The following is a 27,802-nucleotide window of genomic DNA, read 5'->3' on the forward strand; positions in this document are numbered from 1 at the left end:
AAGGTTCAATGTGTTGTGCATTCAGAGATTCTCTTCTGCTTACCTTGGTTATAAAAGTGGTTATTTGAACTACTGTTGCCTTTCTATAAGCTCAAACCAGTCTGGCCTTTCTTTACTGACCTCTGGTATCAACAAGGCATTTTTGCCCAGAGTACTGCCACTCACTGGATAGTTTCCCTTTTTCAAACAATTCTCTATACACCCTAGAGATGGTTGTGTGTGAAAATACCAGTAGATCAGCAGTTTCTAAAATACTCAGAGCAGCCTGTCTGCCACCAACAACAATACCATGTTCAAAGTAACTTAAATCACTTTTCTTCCCCATTTCTGATGCTTGGCTTGAACTTGAGCAGGTCATCTTGACAATGTCTATATGCCTAAATACACTAAGTTGCTGCAGATGATTGTCTTATTAGACATTTGTGTTAACAAGCATTTGAACAGGTGTCCCTAATAAAGCGTCAAGTGACTGTACAATCTGTTGTTTTTAATTATTTAAAATCACCAACAAGAGCAGAATCTTGTCTAGACTAAATATTTTGTGATAACAAAGAATGCAGAATATGGAGATTACTGAAACATTAGTAGCCAGTGACCATTACAAGGTACTGTACATGTTATAGTAATCTCTCAATGCAAATTAACTAAAAGTAAACCAGTTATAATTAAGAAAATAAATAAACTGGGACAATCTTGTAGATATCAAGCCTTTTGAAGGCTTGCTTAAATGTGTACTGGTTAGGACTGGTGCTTCACACATTCAGCATTTTGAGAACAAACCCTATGCCCAAATGTTGCCTGTATAGTATTTCTAATTCTCCGTATGTTTAGTTTATTTTTTAATTTGTATTTCTGGCACAGAGTGCAGAGACAAGTTCACATGTAAACACAAAAACACATTTTACGAATGTCCAATTACAGAATGACATAAAGACTTGTGCCTCTGGTTGACATACATAAGTGCCAGTATTCTATAATTTTTTTGACTGAACAGTGGGAAGTAGGTGTTTTCATTGCCATTTTACAGTAGCATTCATTTGATGACTTGGGGAAGGGGTTCCTCTTGAAGTTTGAAGCATGACAATACACTAAAAGTGGGATGGAGTTTTTCATGTGAGACGCTAGTGTCTAATAGAACTCTGTCCCCCTTGGACTCTCCAGCACTGCAGTAAACTAGTGTTTGATCAACAAGTTTGGGAGTTGATAGAGTCATGCAAGCTGATACACTTGAAAACTCTGCTGGTACACACCAAACACAGCCAGTATGCAACTATAAGAAACTGATATGTGCTGGTACTTCAACAGCCCACTTCAGGCCATAATAAAGACATATGTTTAAACAGAAAAGAAAACAAAGTGGTTTAAAACATTAAAACTGCAGCAGCATCTGTATATTAACATTACCATTGAACTATGGCCAGTTGACTGTGTCTGTGTCAGCTTATCTCTGGATTCTCTAGTTTTGCTCCCACATCACCAAAGATGTTCAAGTTAAGCCGATTAGTATTTCCAAATTGGCCCCAGTATTTGTGAGTGTGCACTGTGATGGACTGGTGCCTTGTCTTGAATTGTTTCCTGTCATATAGCCAGTGCTGCAGGGATAGGCCCATATGACCCTGCCTTGGATTAAGTGGGTTTGAGAATGACTCTATCTTCATAGACAATGATTATGTCAAAAATGAAAGTGTCAGAAAACACACAGTAACTCATCCTTTCAATGACATACAAGTAGTAGGGAGATAAGAAAATAATTACTGTACAAAAGTCAGCTCTGTAACAAACATAAAATAAATAACACTATATATAACTACAGGGATTATAAACATATAAGAGCACTGATTCAAAGGGAAGAAATGACAAAATGCAGCTTCAAGAGATTTTGCCATTAATGCAAAAGATATCCCTAAGATGTTCTTTCAGTTTTATAATATTAAGGGAAAGGACAAGGGATGGGTTAATTGTATAAAGAAGAGCAAAGGGGAAATAAAATATAAACAACAAAGAATAACAGATATATTTTTCTTCTCATGTGAGGAGGTCAGTAAAATGCCAGTAGGCACAGGTAATATGAAATATACCAAAAGTCTCCAAAAGTCTTCAAGATGAAGCACAAGCAAGTTTTACAAGGATTAAAAACATTTACTGAAGAGTCCTCAATGAAGCTAGTAATTATATATTTGAAACATAAGCATCATATTTCAGAAATGACTAAATGCCAGGAAAGTCTCTAAAGGATAGAAGTTAGAAAAATATCAGTTTTGATTTTCAAAGGGTGAGTGGGTAAATTATGGTAACTATAAGCCAGTGAGCTCAATGTGCATCATAGGTATATTAATGGAAGCAATTCCAAAAGCTAAAAATGAGAACTGCATATGCAGCACATATCTGTAGGGGCAGTTGATATGGGTTTAACTGTAAAATATTATATTTTTATAAGTGTAGTTGAGCTCATTCTGTGAAGAGAAATAAGTTGCATAACAAAGTAACAAATCCATACTATATTAAAATACTTCATTATTCAAAAGAACGCAGTGAGATGCTGTTATTGACCAACAAAAGCTGATGTACAGAATTGGCTTAAGAACATAAAACAATATGCTATGGTATAAGGAGTATATAGTGGATGTCATATGTGGAATTCCACAGGGGTCATTGCTCTAGCCACTGATTTGTTTTTTAATTAATGCAAACAGTTCAGACAAGAATCTAATTTATTAGTTGATTTACAGATGGCTGGTGCCCTGCCCGGGGTTTGTTTCCTGCCTTGTGCCCTATGTTGGCTGGGATTGGCTCCAGCAGACCCCCGTGACCCTGTAATTAGGATAAAGGGGGTTGGTTAATGGATGGATGGATGGATTTATAGATTAAATTAAATAATGTGGATTAACAAGTATTCTAATCTCAACAGAAAAACTAACAAAAATTCAGATATGAGTAAACATTGCAATGTAAAATACAGTATAGTTGTACATAAATGAGACTCCAAAGCTACAAAGTGACATTATGAAAAAGATTTCAGAGTCTTAGTAGACTCAACAAGACAGGAAACACAAGATTAATACACACACTATGTGGTGTAAAAGTTAAGAGAGGTTTTTCTTGAACTGGATAATAACAATAATAATAATAATAATAATTTATATAGAGCATTTATAACTACTCAAAGTGCTTGACATAGACATTGAGGAACCATTTCACCACTAACAATGCACATCATAAACTTGGATGATACAGCCATTCTTTCACCAGTAGGTGGTAAAGGGGTGAGAGAGTTAATATAGAGAGACTATAATAGAAACCGGGGAATGATTAGGGTGGTGCAGACCATAGGAAGTCAGAACCTTACTTCTACATCTCATCCAAAGGATGATGCCAATTTTTACAGCACATGTCAATGTCACTGCACTGTGGCATTGGGATCCACACACAGTCCATAGTGTAAGCACCCCAGATGGCCTCACCTACACTTCTTTCAGCATGAACCCAAGATTTCCTTAGATAGTCTCCCATCCAAGTACTGGCCAGGCCAAAATGTGCCTGAACTCTTTGAAGTGCAAGTGGCTGCTAATGCACTGGGGATAGCATTTGTAGACCTTAACAGAATTAGAATAAGTTCTGCAAAAAGCTGGTGACTTACTCCAGGTTATGTGCTTTATATGTATATATGGAGCTGAAGCCTTTCAGGCTAAGCATTCAGTGACTGAAGTTTGACATTATAAAAGCAGATGCCTGTTATTAAATTTGAAACATTTCTTCAATATGAATATGAGGACACAGGCAGAAAACGGTTGGAAATGTTGTACAAATGTCAGAGACCATTGTTTAGATGTAATGACTGAAGAATGAGATGCAAGATAACAACAGCTGAAAGCAGAATCTTGCAGAACTTCATAATTTGACTTTGGAAAAATCAGTTGAATAGAAAAATACTAGCCATTTTTCAAAGAATGTCAAAGTGGCTCATTCTTGTTCCTTTGTTTTTGTACACGGAATTGAATTAAGAAAGAGTGAACTCCATGTAGGAAACTCCACCACCACCAATTTTATTAATTTTATGTAGATACAGTAAAACTAGATCAGCTATAGAATTTACAACCTAGATTAGCATGGTCTAAAATGCATTGTGAGTATGTGTGGTGATCTAAAAGTGTTGAGCCTGAACTTGAAAGGTGTATGTATGCTACTGATTTTAAAAAAGGTCAAATATTACTTTATATGCACAAAAATATGTAAAGTATATGTTTCTACTGTTTGGGGGTTATAAAATTATGTTTTTCTTCCAGAACCAGAACAAAATGTATGTGGAAAACTGTAAAATCAAGTATCATGCTATCATCAAATGTCTAATGCTAGAGAACAATATGCCTTTGGAGGTTCATTCTTATTCAAAGTCTTAGTGCACCACGACCAGCCTCCTTTATATGCCACTGTTAATGACCGCCCAATGCCTGATTCAAAACATTTTGCTCACCCATTGTAGTTGTTCAGTCTCTTTGGAAGAGTTTGTAACTAGACAAAGCCTGAAGTTCATGATGGCGTCATTTCTATTACTTGGAAGGAAACTGTATTTGGGTTACTATAAGAATTACAAAGTCATCTTACCAGTGAAATTCAGAGTTGAAATTTTCAAGCTGATGCTGCACATTATTGCACAGCAGCCTCTTATTTAGTGTCGCTAAAATGATGTGTGAAGCCAAAAACGTTACACAGCAGCTATTCTATGTGTATTTCTTGCTTTTGGATGTTAGTTCATCTCACTCGCTACAGCAGGCCCAGCCCCTGGAGATATCTCTGTTAAAGTAATTGGAAAATCTCTCTCTCTCTTTCTCTCTCTTATAGCATTGTTATGTTTGCAGAAAAGAAAGTTCCTCTTCCCTGAAAGCAAGGAGGTCAGTGCTTTGACAGAAGAAAATGATTAAAACATAATCAAGGTGATTGCCTCCTTGATTGATCTGTGTCTCATTCATTGTAATGTGATTTATAAAAATCAATAAAATTAAAAAAAAAGATATAATCAAGCTGTTTCTCCTTCTTTTAACTCTAGAAAAGCAACTGATTAGCCAATTTATTTTTTTTCCTACACAGTAATCCTCGTGATCTGTGTCTTGAAGATATTTATCAAATTTGTTTGTTATTAAAAGTCTTAATTTACTGTATGTTCATATATCTCAAATGCAATACTATACTGAAAGAGTTACCTTTATCCAATGTCTGTGTTCACAGGCACTTTTTACTATTTCTTTCAATCTGCTCTTATCTTGAGCAGTTCTTAGCGGGCCCACAACTCAGCTTGTCAAGCTTGTCCGCTTGGCACTTGTATAATTACCCTCCATCAAGACTCTAAAGCAGTTGATTATTGCAATTTTTCCTGACCACATTGTACGTTCAGTGCTCTGCTTCATCTCTATCATGTAATTCAGGTTGCCGATCTGAAGTGCTCACCTTTAATCCTGTATCTGTGACTATGGAAAAAATATGTAGCTCTTTCGGGGATTTTGAGTTCTAGTAAAAGCAGCATTTGGAAATGAATGTTTACACAGGCAGGTATTTATTATGTATTAGATGTCACATTAATCTCTACAGCAGAAAGTGTTTTACACAGAGAGAAACACTGGAAGGCACAGCGGTGCCTGATAAAAGAGTAAAATATAACAAATATAAGAAAAGCATAATTGTTTAGCATCACTTTTATCAAGATGGTATCATTCACTCATTTTCTTAACCATCTAATTTTATAATGAGGTCTCATGCAGTGGGAATATAACCCGATTGTTATGTCCTGGTTATCATACCATTTAAAACCAAAATAGATACTGTTATGGCATGGACGTTCAGTAACACAGCTATACAGCTGAAGATACAAAAGGTGGTCCAGGTTCATTGTATTAGTCACAGAACAGAACTCCTGAGCTAATTAACATACAAACAAGTATGTACAATGGTAATCCACAGTCACATGCTGCCGCACATCTACACTCACTCATGCTCATGCTGCAGAGTAATCTAACACAACAACTTAGGAAACAAGGATGTTTAGGAAAAGTCCATGATGGTACAGGAAGATAGTGGGACAACCCTTTAGTTTAGGTACTGCAAAAATACACCAATTACTCATTTATTATTTTGTAACAAACACTTCATTGGGTCTTCCAAATTATCAGCAAAGTGTTTATTCATCTCTGTAAAGTGACCAACTAACAAAACCTCATTCTGAAGTGGTCTAAGTTGGCTTTATTGAGACACATTTCTCTTGATATTGCATATTTAGATTAATACTCATGAATCCTTCATATTAACAAGTAATTTTACCATTATGTCAATATGGTACACTGCGCAGATGTGAATAATCTATCTACTTTTATTTTATAAATGACATAAAGGCCAAAAAGGCTTTTGTCAAGATCTTGTTTGATAAAGTAGACCCAGCACCATTCTTTCGGTTTAAGGGTGAATTATGTCCTTGAGGACATCAGTGGAAATTCAGTGATAGTGCATTTAAAACCGAAGCCAGGAAGCACTTCTTTACTCAAAGAGTTGTGGGACTCAGGAATAAACTATCGAGACATGTAGTTGAAGCAGAAACCTTGACAACCTTTAATATCTGGATGACATATTGAAACAGGCTTGATGGACTGAATGGTTTCTTTTTGTTTGTCAAATTTCTTATGTTTCATATATGAGTAAATGATTAATAAATGCATTTTCACAGTACCTACACTAAAGTGTTACTGAAAATGCAAAGTTAACATGCATTGCTACTAGCAGCTGTCGCACCAGTATAGGATCTAGGTAAGCCTGTTACCACCCAGTTTTCTCATTGGCCCTCCCTGTTTAGTAGCTCAGCTTTTTACAATTTTTGTTTCAAATGAAAATGAACCTATGCTGCATACAGGTACATGCATAATACACACCCCCTTGACTAAAATATTAAATAATTATAAACATACACAAAAAAAATCAGCAGTGATAATTTTATTACTATAAGAGTTAATTTAACTCAGGAAAGGTATTTACAAAGCATATATATGGACGGCAATTTTACAGCATATGTCTGCTGTACTTTCAATTTTATAAATCATAGCCATCCAAAACATATGAATGACGCTATCAACCAGTGACTTAATGGAATTTCTTAGTTGTGTAGGTAGGTCTTGTTGGAGAGTAACATAAACAAGGCAAAATGAGTGTGAACGGTATCTCAACAAACAGCCCTTTAAGATTTCATTACTGAAAGGAAACAAGCAGAACTGCGAGACATTCAGAGCCTGATATCCATACTGAACATTTTCATGATGCCCCAATGGCAAGTTGCTAGCCGTACTGACTTTAGCAGTGGGTTTGCCGATACCACTACTACAGAGTGTGCTGGAAAATCAAAAACCACACAGCCACTAAATTTTGAAGGATAGGCCAGGTCACAGATTTGTCTGATATTCATGAGCCATCAACTCAACATGTATTCAAGTTTCCAGCTTCTGTTATATCCAGTAAGGCACAAAGTTCTGCAGATATTCAATGATTCAATTTTAAAATTTCAATGATAACCTAAATTAGAATAGATTCACTCGAAGATTCAGAAAGTGGAAATGCATGCCACAGATATGCTTACACAATTTACAAGGAATGACAAACTGTTATAAAATGCTGCTGGTCAAAATTATAGCGGATATTATTTAGGTGTGTGCCTTGCCGGTATGGTATGTCGTATGTATCATCAAAAGGTAAGCAGCCAGTTTATTTTTACCACATGTAAGTAGATTTAAATTAGTGTTAACAAAAACCATTCATACTAAATATGCAAAAAAAAAAGGAAATAATTATGCTGGTATGACTTGACTTCTAAAATATTTTTTTAAATGAATGTGCATTAACCAGTAATAAATGTAAAATTAGGCCTACTCATGAAAAATTTAAGCCCACTCTTTAATTAAATCCTGGTACCATTACTGGCGACTTGGCAGGGTTTTCAGGGGTGTGAGGCAACAGTGGTAACCCTAGAGATGGTATAGTACTCTGGTTTACAAGTTTCAGAATCCCATGACGCAGGAATTAAAATCCACCATCTTTCATGGGGGCAGCCATGTTTACTTTCCCACTTGGCTAATGCTAATGCACAAAAGTTAAAAATGATGCAACTGTGCCTGCTGACTTCCCTGCTCCACAGCGTGAAGAATTGGGCATTAGTCATGCCTTTTGAAGGTTGGAACATTTAAAATTTTTATTTACTCTATCAAGGAAACTGATATATTTTTATTTCGTAAATATTTTGCAACAAAGAGTCATATTAAAAACAGCAATTACATGCAATTACTTGTGTTACTAGAGTACATAAAATGCAGTTTTTTTTTTTCAATAGCATTTTACAGTATCATGAATTTAAAACCAAGCCTACATAGGTTTATGGGGACTAAAAAATCATTCATAGACACTAGACTCTAACTCAAGTGATTTAAAAATTGTGCTTGTTTTATTAATGTTATTTGTTGGATAAGAATGATTTGTCACTACTTGTAGCTCACATTTCTTAAATGTAAAATGTTTTAATGAAGTACCTGATGGAGACTTCAAATCTATGCTGTGGTCTCAAGCAAAGATATTTGGCTGCAATATACTATGACCATTGTGGAGGCTTGTTAAAAATAAAAGTGTCAGAGAAATATTACATCATTATAATGTGCAGATAATGCAGCTGTGGGGTTGTTTTTACTGTATCACAAATGTTGACTAATTCACGGTATGAATAACTGGTTTAAAAACTTCATTCCACTTCAATTCATTCCTAGATAAGTTAAATGACTTTTTGTTTTCCTGACTTGCAGTTTCTAGTTTTAATAGCTAAGATCATTAAGCGTACCTGATGCAACTTCAAGCAGATGAACAACTGAATTGATGTAGCGTAGGTTCTCACAAGCAGTTTAGATGATAGTGAGTTCCCTGTCACAATCATACTGTAACTCACTTGGTGTTTCAATATTTTGTTTTAGGGATATGTTATACCATCAACAGCAGATATCAGACATGTACAAGAAAAAAAATATATACAATAATTTAGGTCTAGCTGGATCAAATACATTACAATACTGAAAAAGTTACCCCATGGTCAATGTCTGTGTTCACCATGCATGTTTTACTATATATTTCTATCTACAACTATTACAAGGTAAAATGACCTCTCCATCCATCCATCCCCATCCATCCATCCAGCCATTATCCAACCCGCTATATCCTAACTACAGGGTCACTGGGGTCTGCTGTAGCCATTCTCAGCCAACACAGGCAGGAAACAAACCCCGGGCAGGGCGCCAGCCATTGATAAAACTCACTTCTTGCCAGACGTCATTAAGGTTCGTCATTGCTCTATTCTGATTTTTTTTGCTCAGATCAGATTTGCCTATTTTGACAGTTCATAAGTAAAAACAATCTGTAATTAATTGTAATGTGATTGCCTCTGTCCTCTGTAATGGCACGCATGCATACATTGATACGTGTGTGCACAAATCATCTACAGTATGGTATAAAAACCCAACAAAATGGATGCACTAGTAGCCATACATGATTAGGTCAAGAAGGCCTTTAGCTGTTCTCACAACTATTGCTGGCACTGCTACACCAAGAAAGGAGCCAACAATGATGGGACCATGACTGTAGTCACATATGTGGCTCTCCTCCATTGTTGTTTTGCTGTACTGCTAGTGCAGGCTGATGATGACAGAGCTCAGCTAAAATGTATAGGCAAAATACACAAGAACTCCAATCTGGCCATTCTCATTCATGTCGCATGGCCATGAATCGGATATGTATCCGATCTAGGACCACATATGAAAGTGACTCAAATCTGACTTGAAAACATCGAATTTCTGTGTCTACACATCCCTGAAAACATCCGATTTGTGTTACATTGAGGCAAAAAATCAGATTTGAGTCACTGGCAGAAGGAGTGTATTTCTATATTGGGGAACCTTTACAGACCAAGAAGGTCACTTTCCTTTTTGTTTATGGGAATAAATATGTAGGGCTAACTGGGAAATAATAACAATAGCACTTTCAGAGGTATAACTTTCAAAGGTAAATACGATTTACAAGTTTTCAATTTGCCTTCTATACTTTTAGCAGCAGTTCTACTAGTCAATGCATGCTGTCACATTTTGCATACATGCATTAAAAACTTACTTGTATTTCCACCGACATGCAGAACATCATCACTCTCCTTTTTAAAGGTAATTCAATTATTTAGAAAGTACTCCTAGCCATAGTTGTGCTTTGAAATCAAAAATTGATTGCTAAGCACAGCCTGCACAGTACTAAAAAAAATAAAAGGTTGTGTCCAGTAAAAAATGTCACACCAACTTCCTTGGAAAAAACTGCAACTAATATACTTTCATAGTAGAACGATGCTCACAGTGCATTCAAATTAATGAAGAAGACTGGGAACTCATGAGAAGTACTCTCTCCACTCATTTGAACTCATAGTTGTGCCAATAACATTTTTTATAATCTGCACCATCAAGGACAGTTTGTGTATTCACTCAGTCACTACCATCATGAGGGGGCCCTTCAAAACAATCAAGACTACTGAAGAAAATTCAACATGCGTTGTATGGTAAAATCTCCTGGCTAGTAGAAATAAGGGATTAAAGATGACCAGTCTAATAGTCTTTGTGAATTGATTTGAATCTAATGAAGCTTATTCCTGCCTCTCAAAATACATATATATTTATATTGCTGAATTTTACCAATACGGAGCATTGCAGAACACCAAACCCCAGATACAACCACACAGCTTGTTCCAGGTGCAAATGCAAGGTTTATTAAACAATGAACTTACAAAGAATTCCTTGTGATATTGACACAAGCACAATTACATTATTTTCTTTCTCTCTTTCTTCCTTCTTCTCCAGACCTCCCAGAAGAGTTTTGTCCATCTTTCACACCAATTCCATAATCACATGGAAGGGGTCAAGTGGCTTCTTTAATTCTAGACCTTGGAGAACCTCCAGTCCTGGGACATAGCTCAATGGAACCACCTGAGCAGAACTCCAACAAAGTTGGGATAATAAATCCCTGCAGCACCCCTTGGCAACTCCCACAGAACCCAACAAAGCTGCCCACAAGGCTACAGTTCCCAGCATGCCTTGTGGGTGTCCAAACAGGTAGCATCACCCAGGGAGGTTGCCACTTAGCATTTCGGGTTAGCAGATCATCTCCCCCTGTTCTTCTACCACACTGGCCTCCAGCTGGGTATTGTTCCTTGGTCCATCCTGCCCAGATGCTAGTCTACTCACAGCTGCACTGGCATCTTTTGCCTGTCTCCTGACTGAGGCAGGACAATCTTTACCCTTCTTCTTGTGCCTCTGAAGGGCTGGCCTCCTGTCCAGGTAAGGAATCTTGCCCCATCCTAGCTTGGACACCTACCCATGTGCGCTATCCATCCCATGCGTTATTTCACAAAATAATTGCATTATTTCAACAAAATGCTGCACTTTTTCACAAAAAGTTTTTCATTATTTCATAAATGTGTTGTATTCCTTTGCAAAAGTGCTGCATTATTTCACAAAGATGTTGGCCTGCTACTGTGCCATCACCATTGTGCATTGCTTCAGTCATCTAATGATTCCTATCGACCATTAGATTAAGCACACAGGTAGCTTGCAATCAAGTGATAAGAACTCACCAAAAGTTATAGGTATACATTTTGTCTGAATAGCATTAAAGTTTAGTACATTTAGTACAGTAGTCCTAACAAAGGCGGAGTGAAAATGCATAGCTATCACAGTGCCAGGGTCTGCATGGATTTGTATTTGTGGGTTGAATGGTATTAGTGAGTGTGCTTAACTGTGGACGATTACCTGTTTTAACACTGAACTCTGGAAATGTGTCAGTAATTCTTCTCAGTTAACAAAATATGTTTAGTCCTTCATTTAAACTATAAACTCTAGCTAATGACCTGCCAGATCACACTGTTTCAATGTAAATAAACATACTTTATTTATAGGTTTTTGTTACAGGATCACATATACCAAACTCTTTGCTGATTTGCTATGTGATTTCACCCTTCAATGAACTGGTATATTATCCATCAAATTTGCTTATTGTCTTACATTCAATGGTACTGTGATAATCACTGGCTCCTTGTGACCCTAAAGCGAGTAGATTAAATTTACTCCTAAGCAAATGCAGGATTAAATGTATACCTGGAACTTTTGTTCAGCTCTTAACATTTGATTGCATGCTACACATGTGCTTAACATTTTCCTCACTAACTGTCACTAGACGGCTAGAGCATGCACATGCACAATGTTATTACTGATCCTAGCAGGCAATGTCTTTGTGAAATAATACCCTACTTTTGCAAAGAAAAGCACTAATAATAGTGAAATAATGCAATAATTGTTGCAAAACAACTCAATACTTTATGAAACAACTCAATCAATTAGGCTTCCATAGAATCTTCTGTTCTGTTGTGTGCTCTGAGCCTATGACTTATAGAGCTTTGGGGAACATTTTTTTCTGTTGTCTTATGTACTTTGTACAAAATAACACTATATAACATAACAATATTAGCTACATATTTTTTGGAGGGGTGAGGCATTGAGTTTTATTATTTATCATTTCACAGGTGGAAAAAGGCAATTTTTTGCTGCATAAAGCATCCAAGATGTGTGGTTTAAGGCCTGAACCGTATTTGTGATGCAGTTCATAATGCCTTAACCTCAAACTGCAGGGGCATTGTGACTTTTTCCTTTCTCAGCTAACAAGATATTGACTTCTTTATTCTGTGTATGACAAACTTAATTATTGTCAGTCCATTTTAATAGAGAAATGAAAACACCTTAGCCATATGTTGGTAGAAGCAATTTGACATAGTGGCCGGCAGAAATAAATAATCCTAATAATCAATCACCATTGTTTTGAAATTCTAATGTGGCTGCCAGCCTTGTGCTTTTTAATATAATCAGCATTTTCAGAAGTGCTGGGCTTCTGCATTGCTTTTTGTGTGCTTATTACTGCAACCTCCGATTTACCAAGGGTGTCATCCTCCTTCAAAACTCAATGAAGGAATCCATCATTTGGTAAAACTGAGGGTAGCACTAATAAAGAAGAGGAGCTGGCCATAGAGTGCGCTGGGAGGATTGCATTTCCTCACAAGGGAAGGATGAACTTCATGAGATGGTGTAACAATGGCAAATTGTTTAGTTTATTAATTCTAACCAAATGTGCCTCTGCCTTTAAAAACAGTCGCAAGAGGATGTCAAAGGATCTGCTCAAATCAAACATCTTGTGTCATCTTTTGTTATTTTTATTATTATTTTTCTTCTGAACAGAAACAACACTGTTTAAAAATAGCATCAGCAGACCCACCAAGTAGTTAAAAAAAAAAACAGTTTCGAAATATTGCCTCGCCGTGAAAGTTATAACTTATTGCAGATGTTTCTAATGTGCTCTTGGCAAAACAATAATGTGAAAAGAGCATTTTCAAAACTTTCCAAAATGTGGACAAGCTTTGCACTTGTATTTCTGGGTTCTCAGCCTTTGTCCACGTCTCTTCTTCTATTAAAATATGAAAGGCCTGCCCAGATTCCTTTTTGCCTGTGATCTTTTGCTTATTTGGATTTTAGGCGATCAAAGTCTTGGACATATGATGTTCCTTATTTGAGTTTGCACACATTTCGCACATTAATAACAAACCCGTTTTTGATGTGAACTGAGGATTCTTTTACATTATAAAATGACTCTTAATTTTCCTTTAAATAATCCACTGTGAGTGAATCTGAAGAATATGTCGACAAATCACAGTGGGAAATACAAAACTAGCCCATTCATCCAAGCAAAAACAAACAAAATACCATTCGCTTTCAGTATTTCCAGGAGTCCCTGATATTTCTGGATTTGAAAAAAAAAAAGTATCCGTTTCTCAAAATTCATCCCTGTGCAAAATGAAAAGCAGGATGGCCCATTAATTGGCTGGGATGGAGTTTGCTGTGGGTAGGTTCTGGTTGAATGAAATCTGGGAATGGTGCCAAATTAATAGAAAATCTTGTTCTTCCCCTCCAAAGGCCATGATGCTCTTCATTAAGAAAAGCACGTGAACCTCCGGATTTGATTTTAATAACACCAACATCTTCATTAATCTGTACTTTCTATTCAGCCTCATTACTGAGTTACTGTGCAGTTAATGCAGCTCCTGTTATTGTGGGATTGTCATGAAAATCTCCTTTTCTCGTCTTCTTTTATTCAGCATTCAAGGACTATCAGGTGTGCGTGTCACGCTTGTTTTGAAACTGAACCGCTGTTCTCAACAGCTTTCTTTGAGTGCTGCTAAAGAGGTTACATTTGCAAGAGATACCGAAAAAATGGAAATAATGCCGGTATGTAGAAAATGGACCCTTTCGCCAAAGCCCCTAACTAAATAAATACAGTAGCTGGCTAAGCTGGACAATTCCCCAAGCTGCATAACCGTAGCATGTTAAACAGCCTGTTAACATCACCTGCAATTGAGCTGATACTTCTTGAACATCCCCTGGCTGCCGCTTCTTATTCAGTGGCGCTGATGGCAAACAAGCCTTTGTATCACCAGAACAAATACCATCCTTTGTCCTGCACAAGTTCCTAAACAAACTTAATCTCACTAACACTGTGACAGATGACATTAAGATGTCCTCGCTGCTCTTAAAAAGAGTTTTATTGACAATCAGAGAGGGGAGCTGAGGGCCTCCAATAAAGAGTAGTGTTTTATGGGCTGGCTAATAATGTCTTATGCTCTTGGTACTGGATGTGGTTAAAACTCGAGGTAACCACCCCCCCCCCATTTTCTTCTGCCTTTCTGTATCACCATGACAACAGATACAGAAATCACTGAGTGACTCCTGGGAAGAAAACATGGTGACACAGTAAAACTTGTATGACACATTGAGGCCACAAATTCATTCAGGGTGCAGATAAAGAGTTGCATTCACAAAGTGGATGGGTCTGATTTTACACAGGTGACTAGATCAGAAAAGGCTGCCAGTGCTTAGGCGAGCACATTAAGGCTCTTGGATTGTGCAGAGCCACTCACACTTGAAGCTGTTTGCTCTCTGTTTTGTATGCAATAACACAAGTTAACAATATTTGTCAAGTGAAGGAGGGATTTTATTATTGTTATCATCATTATTATCATTATTATTATTATTTTTATTATTATTGTCATTAGGCTTTTAAATCTTGCATTCTTTCCACTAGCAGTGTCTAGTCACAATGGTCAGGATAGTATTGCAGGGAGCATTTTACAAACCTAGGGAGGCCTCTACTGGCAGTAGTGTGGTGTAACGAGTGTAGCCAAGACAATATTGAGAATGCCTCCGAAGGATTAAGCATGTGAAGCAGAGTCTGAATTTTAAGGGAAATTGAATATTTCATAGATGACCTCAGCTATACTGCAGTAATCAGACTCCCTGGAAAACTTTATTTATTTAATTTTTTTTCATAATTGGCCATGTTTTCCCTCCCAGTCCACCCTCTTATGTACCTTCGTTCAACAAACACAGACGTGTCCAGCATTCACAACGTAGTGTATGCAATTCTGTTTATTCAAATTGCATAAATTTCCAGATAAAAATAGCACAAGGAGGTTTCAGCCGTAAGGTTGTTCCTTCAAAGGCCTTTGGACAAGCAATGAAGTAAAGATCACTCAGGCTGCCCAGTCCATTGGAAAACTAGTCATCCTGTCAAACCACTTTATGAATTCTTCCTTGTGGTTTTCTAATAGCATATTCAAGTTAAGTGTGGAAAGCTATCCAGAGCATCTTGTTTTTAGTTTTAATTTATATATTACAGGTTGCATCAGCCACCCGCTGGGATTTAGCTTTTTATTTAGACGTGCTATACAAAGCATGTTACTCTTGGTCATAAATTAGGGGTTCCAGTCTTTTTAATTTCTGTACCACTTATTCTTTAGATAAGATGTATGTATACAAATTGTGTGTACAATTAACCCTTATCTATCTATCTATCTATCTATCTATCTATCTATCTATCTATCTATCTATCTATCTATCTACTGTATGCATCTATTGTAATGTACATAATATATATAAATATGGCATGCTGATTATTACTACTATTATTTATGGCTTATGAAAACATGGTACATACTGTAGTAAGTTAAATGCTTTCTATAAATTTGGGAAATTTTCTGGTACATTTGAATTGAATTCAGCATTTCTTTATACTGTAACAATTAATAAGAAAAGAAGCAACATATTCAGCCCAACCATATAGGAACTAAAGCAAAAGAAAAGCTTTGATGTAAAAGTAAAAGAAGAGATTAGAATTTAACAGACATTATGCTGCTTAAACAAAAGGATGACATGGGATGTTTACATGCCCACATGTGGCTACTTGGTGAACCATTCACTTCTTAAAAATTATAAAAGAAAACAAAGATACGCAGTTTGTTATTTGCAGAAGCAGGCTTTTGCATCATTTATGGGTTTCTGTTCTTTCACGTTTAATTTGCATACATCTCCTAAGTCAGAAATTTGACAGTAGTTCACTTTGTTCAAAATATTCTTTAGTAGCATTATACAGATTAACGTATTAGCCTTGCTTTAAATACAAATCTGAAGGCTTTTTAACCACTCATATTTATATCTGTGTATGTTAATTTGGAATTTACCTTAACCAACTCTTCACACTATGAAAAAGATGTAATGTTCTAGTGTATTGCCATATCAGAATACACCACATGCAATTTCATTTGGTTTTCTAAAATGATTGTATTGTTTTTTGGGGTGAGCAATATGAATTTCTGTTTAGGAAATAAAGCTTAGCGGCTTTCTCTTCCACTGCCACTCATAATAGCCTCTAGAGGTTTAAAGGGTGTTGTTGTTGCTGATGTGAGGGTTAACACTTTAGCTGTATACCTGTCATGTCTGCCACACAGGGCATCTATTTTTAAAATCCTGTCTTGGTGGGGAAAAAATAATTATGAAGTATTTTGTGTTTCAGAGAAGAACCAGCGGAAAAGCAAACATCGTTGTTGAGGTGAACACTTCTCCAAAAAAGAATAGATTTTGTGAGGATGGTATTGTGATTGTTCCACTAATGTCCATACCAGCTTACTGTACATTTAAAAAAGTGCCACAAAGGAAACTAATGTTCATTAGTCATGATTCCTTTAAAAGAGCGTAGGTTTGGAATTTTTTTTTAAAATGCTCACAAATGTAATACATTTTTTGAGTGGCAACTATTTTTACAAGCCTTCAAATTATTGAAAGATTGATATTAGTGTACGTAGCCTGCCTCAGAGATATTCACTTCTATATTATCTATGCAAGATGGGCAATTTCAGCTATCTGGTAAATGCTGGTGAATGTAGTCTGTGGCAAGAGGCAGAATTTAATTGTGCCCTTAAAGTAACCGAGTGTTGCCCGGTCTCATCCAGCACCTTATTATTTACACACCTTATAAACTGAAGACAAAATCAATTGCACATTAGTAACACATTACTATAATACAATTGAAATAATTAAGATATTGGATTACACTGTTAGCCAATTTAATTGTGCCACCCTAAAACATTATTTTTCACAAAAAGAGGATTAAAATTTTTTACATCAGAAATGATTTGTGCGCAAAATATTGCTGTATGTGTATATGAGTGTATTTCAGGTTTGATCCTTTTTTTTTTTTTCTTTTTCTTAATTGCTAACATTTTTATCACAGTCTGCTCGAGACAAGCACTTTATATATATATATAAGTCAGGAGATTTTTCAACAAGGTTGACTCCAGACTGCCTTCCAGCTGAGGTCCGGGGCCTTACTGAACCTTCAAAATTTTCCCATTTCAGCTTCATCAAAGTGAAGGAAATTCAAGGATCACTAACGCCTCAGATGGTAGCACTAGCCCTAACAACCAAGGTTCAGGAATTCTTTGGAGCAGACTGAGGTCATTTTTCTTCTCTTTTCTCCTAATGCTTTTCTCTATTAATCAGAGCTCACAGCTCAAACTGGTCTTCAACTTCCTCCCAATGCTTGCTAAGCCTGTCATTTCTGGCTATTATTTACTTTAATGGACTTTGGCTGATCCCTTATGAAGCCTTGGATCAGAGAATAATAAGGCTGAGAGTAACGGGCCCAGACATAGGCGCGAGTTTGCCTGCAGATTAACCATGGCAGATGGGCTTTAGAAGGGTTTCCTGTGTGCAGAGTGTTGATTGAGAGGGTATAATGAGAGAGGTGGTGTCTACACAATGGATTCAGCCACCTCATTGCACCTCGCGTCTAAACAACCCCATTTTTCTAGTTCTTTGGCTTGTGAAATTTTAGGAAGTCAGAGCGCAAGAACAAGTACAAAAGCAACTGTAAATAACCATGAATGTTAATCCAGCATTAATTGGTTCCTACTTGGACTGGGTGTGCGCGTTCACAGACTTTTTTTCTTCTAGGTCAATTAAAAGAATAGTCAATACATTAGCATTTAACTAGTTTATTATATTTTACAGCAAATTAACAAATATGTAAAGGCTGTATTTAGGCTGCAGCCTTGTGGCACTGAGGGAATGCTAGTAAAAGAGTCCTCTGAATTATTAAATAAAAAAAAACAGCTAGGCAAATAGATATGCACTAACCTGGTAGGTAATTATAAGTTTATTAATAGATAAAAATAAGACTGTAATATTATTATTATTATTATTATTATTATTATTATTATACCATCTGTGTATATCATTCATAAATTGGTGTTACCTTAAAGCTAATTTAATTGCCATTCATTTTGTTCATATTTTCCACTTTAGGCGGATAGCTTAGAATTAAAACATCTATAATTGATCGTAATCGCTGCATTAGATGAATCTTAAAAGAGCCACTAATTAATAATTTGGGGATTTGTTTTTCCCTACCTTCCTTTCTCTCGCCTGCTCTCACTTAACACTGGTTTTGTGTGCTGGATTAAATCCCAGATATTGATTCTCCTCATCCTTAGGGGTTTTACCCATCTGTTTAAATGCTTTCATCACAGCACCTCTCGGATTCAGGGCATTGCTCTGCAAATGAACTGTTGAAACCCCAAGAAGTCTTCAGGTCAAGTTTGTGTACAAGAGTTTAAATTTTTTGCAACTGTCTTTCCTTGCCTTGGCCTGAAAGTTTCCACACAGTGCTGTACAATCCAGCGCCACCAATTATCCTCCGTCTTTGAACACTATTATCAAGTTTTTCAAAACTTCTTTCATTTCACTCTTGTCAACCGATGAAAGAAAAACTAACCACCATGTCAAGACAACTCAGCTGCCTAGCAACTGAAGGCCACATTTTAATTCTGACTTGCTTCTGGTCTTGACTAATGGAAATTGACAATGTTAAGCTAGTCAGCAGAGTTGTTTGTCACCTCTGAAATGCAAACAAAACTATATTGTTTTCAAAAGTATTGAGCATGATTGATGTACAGAGCTAGAATAACATCATTCATTTTCCCTTGTGTTTTTGCTAGGATTGATGTCATATCTTTTCATGCTATATTAAATGTTTTAGAAGAGCATGAAAAAATGTTGCTTTTCATCTTTGAGGAGTCTGGAGATTCTGTGACTGGGGCTCCTACAACTTGTGAAGTTTAATGATTCCATTCAAGCAGTATCCACTTCATCCATAAATAATTTAATAAGAAATCACAGGCCATAGAAAGCTACAGTGTTCCACTATAATCCAGGAAGAATAGACAAAAGCAAGCCCCACATAACAGAAAACAAGTTGAGCTTTTAAGCCCAAAGCATTTGTCATTCTTCTTTTTTGTCACCGTCTTCTTAGAACTAGTAGAATTTTAAATTTGTTTGCATTTGACGCCATGATGAAAGTGGCCCTTTGAAGTTATTGTAAATAATAGCCTGACACAAAAAAGACAGAAAAACAAATAAAATTGGAAATTTGTAAAGATGACGGAGAAAGTTTGAAATGAAACGAGACAAAAGCAAAACAAGACCACTAGATCTTTTTCTTTTTGCATGCTTTTATGCAAAGTTACTTGCATATTTTCTGCAGCGGGTTGTGCCACTTTATTTTAATTCTAAATGGTAGCATTCAATGACCACTTGAAGAATCTGAATGAACTGCATTCACTATGTATCTAAGCTTATTAGAGACAGATCTATCTATCTATCTATCTATCTATCTATCTATCATATTTCTTATAAGGCTGATTATCAGGAAAATGAGTAAATTATTAAAACCCTCAGAAGTTTTGTAATGCCATAACAAAGCAACAATTTTCATTTTCATAAACTGCTCAGTATAAAAATAAAATCGAAGTAAATTGCAGATTACTCATTTTCTTTTGCCTATATAAGGCACGTTAATTTTATTTTGCATTTGGTGTTTAATGCTACCATATGAGTTACTTAGTGAACTATCCACTGTATATCCTTTTAAAATTTTCAAACAATTTTGCACCATTTTTCTTGCAACTTACAGTTAAAAAAAATAACTCACAGTGTGGCATTTGCTTTGAAGCAATCATGAATCAAATAAATTGTGAAACAAATAGACAATTTTCACAAAGAGATCCCAAAAGTGGATTCCCAAACTTTCACAGCACTAAAATCATTAAAAGCAGCTGCTTTGAAATAAAACACTTTGTTTCTATAGTCAAAGTTTGAAAATAATGTAGTTAAATAAATGTCATTTGGGCAGGATGCAGTTTCTTAGCATACAATTTAAACTTTTTGTAAATGGTGTAATCAAGTCTGGTATCCCAGCAGCAATTTAAATGGTATATTAGAGCTCGGTTTCATTAAAAAAAGAAAGAGAAGAAAAAAAACTATGCTGGTTTTCTTCCCTTGATTTTTCTTTCTTACTTTGTGTATTTTCCCCGCTTTGGCTTCATTTTAAACGGCAAGCAATAAAAATGTCTAGCTGTAAAAGCAGGAATAGTGCACTTCAGGCTGAAACAATATATGTAGTGTTCTGGAGATAAATCTTTTTTTTTTTTTTTTACAAGATGCCTTATTCTTGCTTCTTTTATCACATATTCAGAGGGCCATAGGTTCCAATGTGCGCCTGATTTCTGTGAATTAGGTTTGCGGTTCCTTTCCGCACAGCCCTGCGAAATAGTGCTATGTAGTGAAGTAAAACGGCATCAGGCCTGTTGGCACACCGAATCTCTGTTTTCATTCAGCGGCTTGCACACTGTACATCTCCACTGACCCATTACTCAGGTATTCGCCACTTGCATAATTTCCATAATGACTTTTAACTTTTAATTACACATTTTTAACAAGTAAAAAGTGGTTTGCATTCCCAGCAAGAAACGTTCTATTGACCATAGACTGGATTCAAATTCTAAATATTATGTTCTTTCTATGGAAACAAGTGAGATAATTTTACATTTTTAATGAACACTGTGCATGGTGCTGTGTGCCCACTTGCTCTTTAGGGTACCTTTTGTGTTTTGACAGGCTTTTACATATGCATATATTGCTATTGTTTTTTCACTCATAAGTCATTCTTTAGACATTTTTCCTCAATTAATATATGTTATGGACTGTTTACATTTAATACAGTTCACTACGATTTTTAACACATACTGGTTACACGTGCATTTCAGAAACCAACAAATATTCCTGAAAGTATTACCTCGTGTGGGAACTATAGGATTGCAACTCAATATTGGTGGGTGTCTATAACAATAATAAACATGTTCACATCAAAGGCATGGAAGACACACAGCAGTCCTATGTGGCTTATGGAAAATATCCCAGTGAGAAACATCAGACACATAAAACAAAATTTACAGGCAAGTGTTTGTATTTTGAAAATATAAATCACTGCATTGTGACTGATTTATACCAGTCAGATGGATGCTGTGTGGTACACATATGTTCAAATTGATTTGAAAATTCACCCAGATAGGGTGGATAAATATGCTTATGCTGTAGCTTGCTAAGGGCATATACGTGTGACACTGTAGATTTAGTTTTTTTTTTTTATTTATTTACAGTGAACAATCCTAGCCAATTTTAAATACTGGCAAAGGACACAGTATGCCTTCATATAAGAGGTTGCAATATTTTTGTTGATATAAAGACATTTAAGAAGACATTGAAATGCATAGATATATATGCAGTCAAACAAACAATGAAGATAAACATTAAGAAAACAAATATGCTAATTTATTTACAATCATCTCTTCACCCAGTTTAAAGCATATTCCTGGCTGAGGGGCTCATTTTTTGCTGCTCTATTGTAGTGTTGCCACTCGCCACACCCAAACATGCCGAAAACGCATATAATGCATGTGAGAAATGCCTTTTGGCATCTGCAGCTCATCACTTAAGAGCGCTAAGTAGTATGCACTAAATGTACTATGTCTCACATGAGTGAAATACTTAAAAATGTGCAGCTCAATTCATAAGCTATCCATGCAATTGGAACATTTAAAATAATTTACAAGCAATATAGAAATAATTAAGAGCTGTAAAAGCACTGCAAGTGTTGTTTTTATTTTATGGTAAATATGTTAGATTTGTGTTTTCTATTATATTTCCTACGTAGCATTTCGTATGTTACAAACGACTCTTAGCACTTTTCCCATCTGTTCCTAATGAGTCAATTTTTTTTGATCCCCACTTTCCATACTGTATTGTATGCAGCTTTCGAGTCATTTGCATAATTGTTCAAAGATTTCCCTTCAAAATTAATATCCTCACTGTGAGTGAGAGTATAGAGGGAAAAACAGGGCAAATAAGTTTGTGAAATAAGGTAAAAAGCAAATCCAATTTTTCCTCGCACCATAGTAACCTAATCAGGGATAGCTTTATCTGGTAATCCACATTTAAACTTTAACCTGTAGGGGGGCGCTTTGTGTTAGTTAATGTAAGCATAAAAGAAAAGGGCAGCTTGAATGACTAATCAGATTAATCATATTTTGCGAGACTAAAAAGCTGTGCTAAAAAAGAACAAGAATTAAAGCTACTTCTATATAAAAAAAAAAATTGGCATAAGGAATAATTAACATCCAAATGAAACAAATGTGCCAGAGAAAATGCTCCAGGGAATAAATGTTGTTTTGTTTTGTTTGGTTTTGTTTTGTTTGGTGTGTATGTGTGTGTGAGCGTGTGTATGTGTATTTCAAATACAATATTTTGTCAGAAATAGAACCTCAATCATTTACTTTAGAAACTAAAATAAATAAGGAGGCAAAGCGAGCAATGTGCAGAAGTGCTGCCAAAGAGGCCAAAAATCATAAGAATAAGCAGAATTTGGTGTTTGCAAGAAGCAATGGTGTATGATGAATGATGGATAACAAAAAAGGATCCCTGCAAGAAACAGACATTACGCCTAAATGCTCATTTTTTCCCCCCATATGCAGACTCCCAAATCGGCATTACAGAAAAAACACACACACACACATACAGTTTCCGAGGATTTACAAGAGTATTTAATGAAACAATCTATTAGCATAATTTAGCACAAGGTGCATATGTCATAGCAGACTGTTGTGCAGCTTTTTAAGCTACAGTAGTTCCAAAGCTTGTTAAATAAGCTTTAAAGGCAATAAACATATAATGAAGCTTTACTCCTAAATGCAAATAAAAAAGCAATACTTGCTGTTTCAGCACTACCTAGACGGTGCTGCGTCTATTGATACTTTAACTCCTAAAGGAAATATTTATATGAATGCTTCATATTTCAATAAAAATTTTAGCCTTTGATGTCATTAGGTTGTCTACATAAGGGAATTTTTTTCAAATTATGAATCCTCGCAAAAGTAAAATAGAACGTCCGACTTCCATAGTTAAAGCTCTTGTAATATCAGGAGTCAAATATCTTACATTAAGGTACGAAACTGTGGCATGTTGGAGCAAGACATAAGTTGTAAAAAGAAAAAATACAGAAAAAAACAAATAAATAACTTTAATTTGTGCAATTTTAATGGAACATAGGGTTCTTTGAACATGGAAATGCCACCCTTTTTGATTTACTGGTGTCCTCTAAATAAGCCTTACAGCATTTATTTAGTTAGTGCAGAGAAGCAACGGGGGATGTTCTTTATTGTTACATTCATATTTATGGCCCAACATTAAAACAGTAAGAGAGCTGGCTGCTCATGTAAAAGGCCGGCAGTGACTCAAGGTGTGATGTCCCTTCCAAAAATAATGAAACTCAATGCCAGATTGCAATCTGTTTATCTTTGTAAATTGTACAGAGCAGAACTTTGAACATTTACATGGCAGAAAACATATTTCAGGCTGGGGGTGAGGAGGGTTGTTAGTTTGTTTTTTGTTTGCATTTGCAAAACATGGTAAGAACACAAATCCATAAAACACCAGAGAGGCCTACACAATGTACAATTACATTCTGTCTTTTCTGATCACATGAGTGCAGCTTAGCTTGTGCCACTGAACGAATTAAGTAAAGCGATGTCTTGCTTTTACTATGTGTGCTAATCTAATAAGCTGGCATTCCTCCGAAAAATGGGCCATGCTCAGGGCCGATGGCCAACTTGGGTGTTATGCCTTTGATAAGAAAGAAGCAGAGATTATTATTACAACAATGTCCGATTCACACCAACCAAAGTGGTGATTTTGCACTTTTAGTTTAGTAAGGAAATGTTGCCTAGAACTTTTTCGAACCCCTGCATCTCAGATCAAAGTACTGTTTTTAAAAAATTCAATAAATGTGAGAACAACATCTCTGCTTCCTATGCACTCATTTTTTAACATTTTTTTGGGTTGTTTTCACAGACTATTTAAAAACTTGTATTTACAAATCTGCATACAATAATTAGATTGCAAGAATTTTAGCATGAAGTTTTAAATATTTCACTAACAATAAACACATTTGTCTGCAGCAGCTCACCTTTATGGAAGTGCCACCATCTCTGGCTTTCAAGCTAGTACCCCAGGAAGCCATGGACTTCTTCTGTCTAAAAAAGAAACCTTACCAGGGGCCAGCTAGACTGTACTCCGGCTGCGCTTTGCCTGAGCTCCTGGGAATGGTGTCCGGCCCCCCTCTCGGCTCAGCAGTCCTTGCCTCCCCCTAGTGGTCCATCCTGGCTTTTTTTACTTCCTCCTTTCAGACAACAAGATAAACTGAAACATCTTCCCAAGATCTCTTACTAAAATTTAACATCCTCACCGTAATTTCTAATGTACTGAAGTAATTTTGGTGATCAAATATTTCCCATTTTATTATTAAAATTCATGTTCTAATAAAAAAAGAAATATAATGAAAAAAGTTGTAGTACATCCTACTGCACTCTCACCTGCTTTGACAACTGCAGCATCCCTGATAGGCCTTGTTAAGAGACACATTTTTTAAATTCTAAATCCAGTGATATTATGATTTTTGGGCTAGTGGGGAGTAGCTTATTTGAAATTCTTTACGTACTTTTGTCCCCCTAATAATTAAAACAACCATGCTTATTTCCACCATCTCCATCCCTCAATGAACTTGATGCTGGAGAGAGAAAAAGAAGCTTAGTACAATGTTGTAAGTCTCCTGATAATGCGCTTTCATTCTAATAAAGTTGTCTCTCTCAATTACTGTACATTTGGATACTTGTTCATTCTGATAAAAGTGTCAATTTAAATTTTTTCAAGATTATACCTAGCGTACTGTATATGAATGGAATTAAAGAGAAAGAAAAAAAAACAATGGAACAGTAAAGCCATTTACCGTAATCACGTAATTTGCCATCTTTCAAGCTATATTTGACAAGGCAATTTCCACACTTATTATGCTTCTGATACCCTAGGAATAATCGTATTAGCTTTTTTTTAATTTAGCTAGGTTTCTGAATGACATTTTGAATTCATCGCAAGAGACTGCATAACTGCAACTCCTGGATCTGTGCTTTTGTGCGCTCATTGGCCTCTTGCCGTTGTCCGAAGAGTACCTTGTTAGTAAATACATGCGCTTTTCGGTTTCTCCTGGCACTTCAAGCTCTCTTTAATTTTCCTACCTTGTTGCAATAATAGTAGGAGTCATTTGTTGCTATAGATGTAGCAATCTTTAATATTAGTGAGGAAACCCCACTGAGGGTCATCCAAGACTGGAGACTGAGGGCAGAAGCAGCCTCCTGAAACAACTTGAATGTTGTTTTCACTGAAATACTTAACAGGCTTGACATTTTGCCCAAGCGACATCTCGGCAAGTACAAAGTTGAAAAGTCGGGGCGATGGACTTGCAGCATCATAATTCACCAGCATGGAATGAGGCCTCTTACTGGGAAGCGCCAGAGGAAGAAAAGTGAGCCAGTGCGAAAGGCAGCCCCCCTTCAGGGAAGACGCCCCCACACTAGAAACTGGTTACTAGTTAGCATCAGTCTTAACCCGATACTTTTATCTGCGACCTTTGACCCTGACATCTGGAAACATAGTCTGAGTCAAACAGAAGGAAGTTTTCTTTTCTTTTTCAAATAGTTTATAGAAGAAAGCCCTAAAAACTCACAGAGTAGGCTTTCTGAGAGCAGCCGTTTTATGGGTGCACTTGTAATGAACTCTGAGATATTGACCATTTGTACAGGAAATCTACACATCCAAAGTGCAGAAGGAGAAGACACCAGGATGGCGAGAGTGAGTGCCACACGGGGCGCTGGCTGTATGGATTCCAGATTTTTGACCAGATAAACATCTCTCGTTTGGGAGGGGGTGCCAAAGACTTTTTTCTCTTTGATGCACTCAGATGTTCTTGTTTAATAGACATTCTATCAGGCTCCAGGATAAACATTCTTTTGAGATATGATTTAGATTCTAATATGTTGTTCTGTGTTTTTTTTTTCCTTTGCTAAGCTCGTCTTCTTCTGGCACTGAAGATGCCAGTACCTCTTATTTGTGAAGTCAGGAGGTTTCTTTTTTTTTTTTTTTTACTAATATGGTTCTCCTTCTTCAATAACGAGTATTTTGCATAGCTTTAGCATTCTACACACATCCATACTAGGTCATCATTTAAAAAAATTACACCCTCTGTGCCTTTTGAGCTGACTTTTTGTGAAGCCATAGGATTATCCAGTGAGACTTTAAATTAATAATGATTCCAAAAGTCTAGATGTTGTATATATTCATGCAAGAAGCCCAAAAATATAGAATGAACCTTGTTCAACTATCTGTTGTTCACTTAATGCCTAATGATGAGTTTATCCCTAAACACTTCTGCAGGTAATATGCAGGCTTTCCCATACTCTCTTATGGTAATATTAATGATGAGTTAGTAGTGCCAACTGTGAAACTTTTACTGTTAATCAATTTTCAATAGCTACAACCTTGCAGCAGCAGACACAAAGCAGTGACTCCTTTCTATTTGACGTTATTCAATGATAAATATTTATTGTGAAGTTGTCAACCTAATAACATCTATGGACTTAGAGAACACCTTCTAGTTGTACTGCTAGTAAATAGCATATTTTAAACATAATATTTGATGCTTCTTTCAAAAGGGAAAAGATAGCCATACTGGATGGTTTCATACTGCATTCTCAACACCGCAGCAGATCCTCCTACCCATGCCTTCACAGAATTTGTATCATCTAACTCTCCTTCTCTTAAAAGGCAATGCACTTTAAATAATGTTGCCTCGGTAAAACAAAGTAACATTTCTGAATGACCAATACTCATGAAAATATTGAAAAGTATAGTCTCATGCTAGCAGCATCATTCATGGGAGCCAAATTCCATTATACTTTGCACATAACATTAAGAGGTCTATTGATGATGTCATCTCTCTGGCCCTAGACATACCCTTTGAATACTGTGACACTTACTCAGCAGGATGCATGTTATCTTTTTGTTCTCTATTTTTTGTTTAATTCAACTGGGATGGACTCCAGGACTGG

At 36.2% G+C, this 27,802-nt stretch overlaps 1 long non-coding RNA gene across 1 annotated transcript in view; it reads right to left on the minus strand.

Annotated features, from left to right (window-relative positions):
- LOC120518544 overlaps positions 1-24,944 on the minus strand; it is a 92,281-nt gene extending 67,337 nt beyond the window's left edge. Inside the window, exon 1 of the long non-coding RNA XR_005631254.1 lies at positions 24,829-24,944. This is a non-coding gene — a long non-coding RNA (uncharacterized LOC120518544). The remainder of the gene's footprint in view (positions 1-24,828) is intronic.
- Between the last annotated feature and the right edge of the window lie 2,858 nt (positions 24,945-27,802).

The sequence above is a fragment of the Polypterus senegalus genome, chromosome 1 (assembly GCF_016835505.1).
Source record: "Polypterus senegalus isolate Bchr_013 chromosome 1, ASM1683550v1, whole genome shotgun sequence".
NCBI classification, from domain to species: domain Eukaryota; kingdom Metazoa; phylum Chordata; class Cladistia; order Polypteriformes; family Polypteridae; genus Polypterus; species Polypterus senegalus.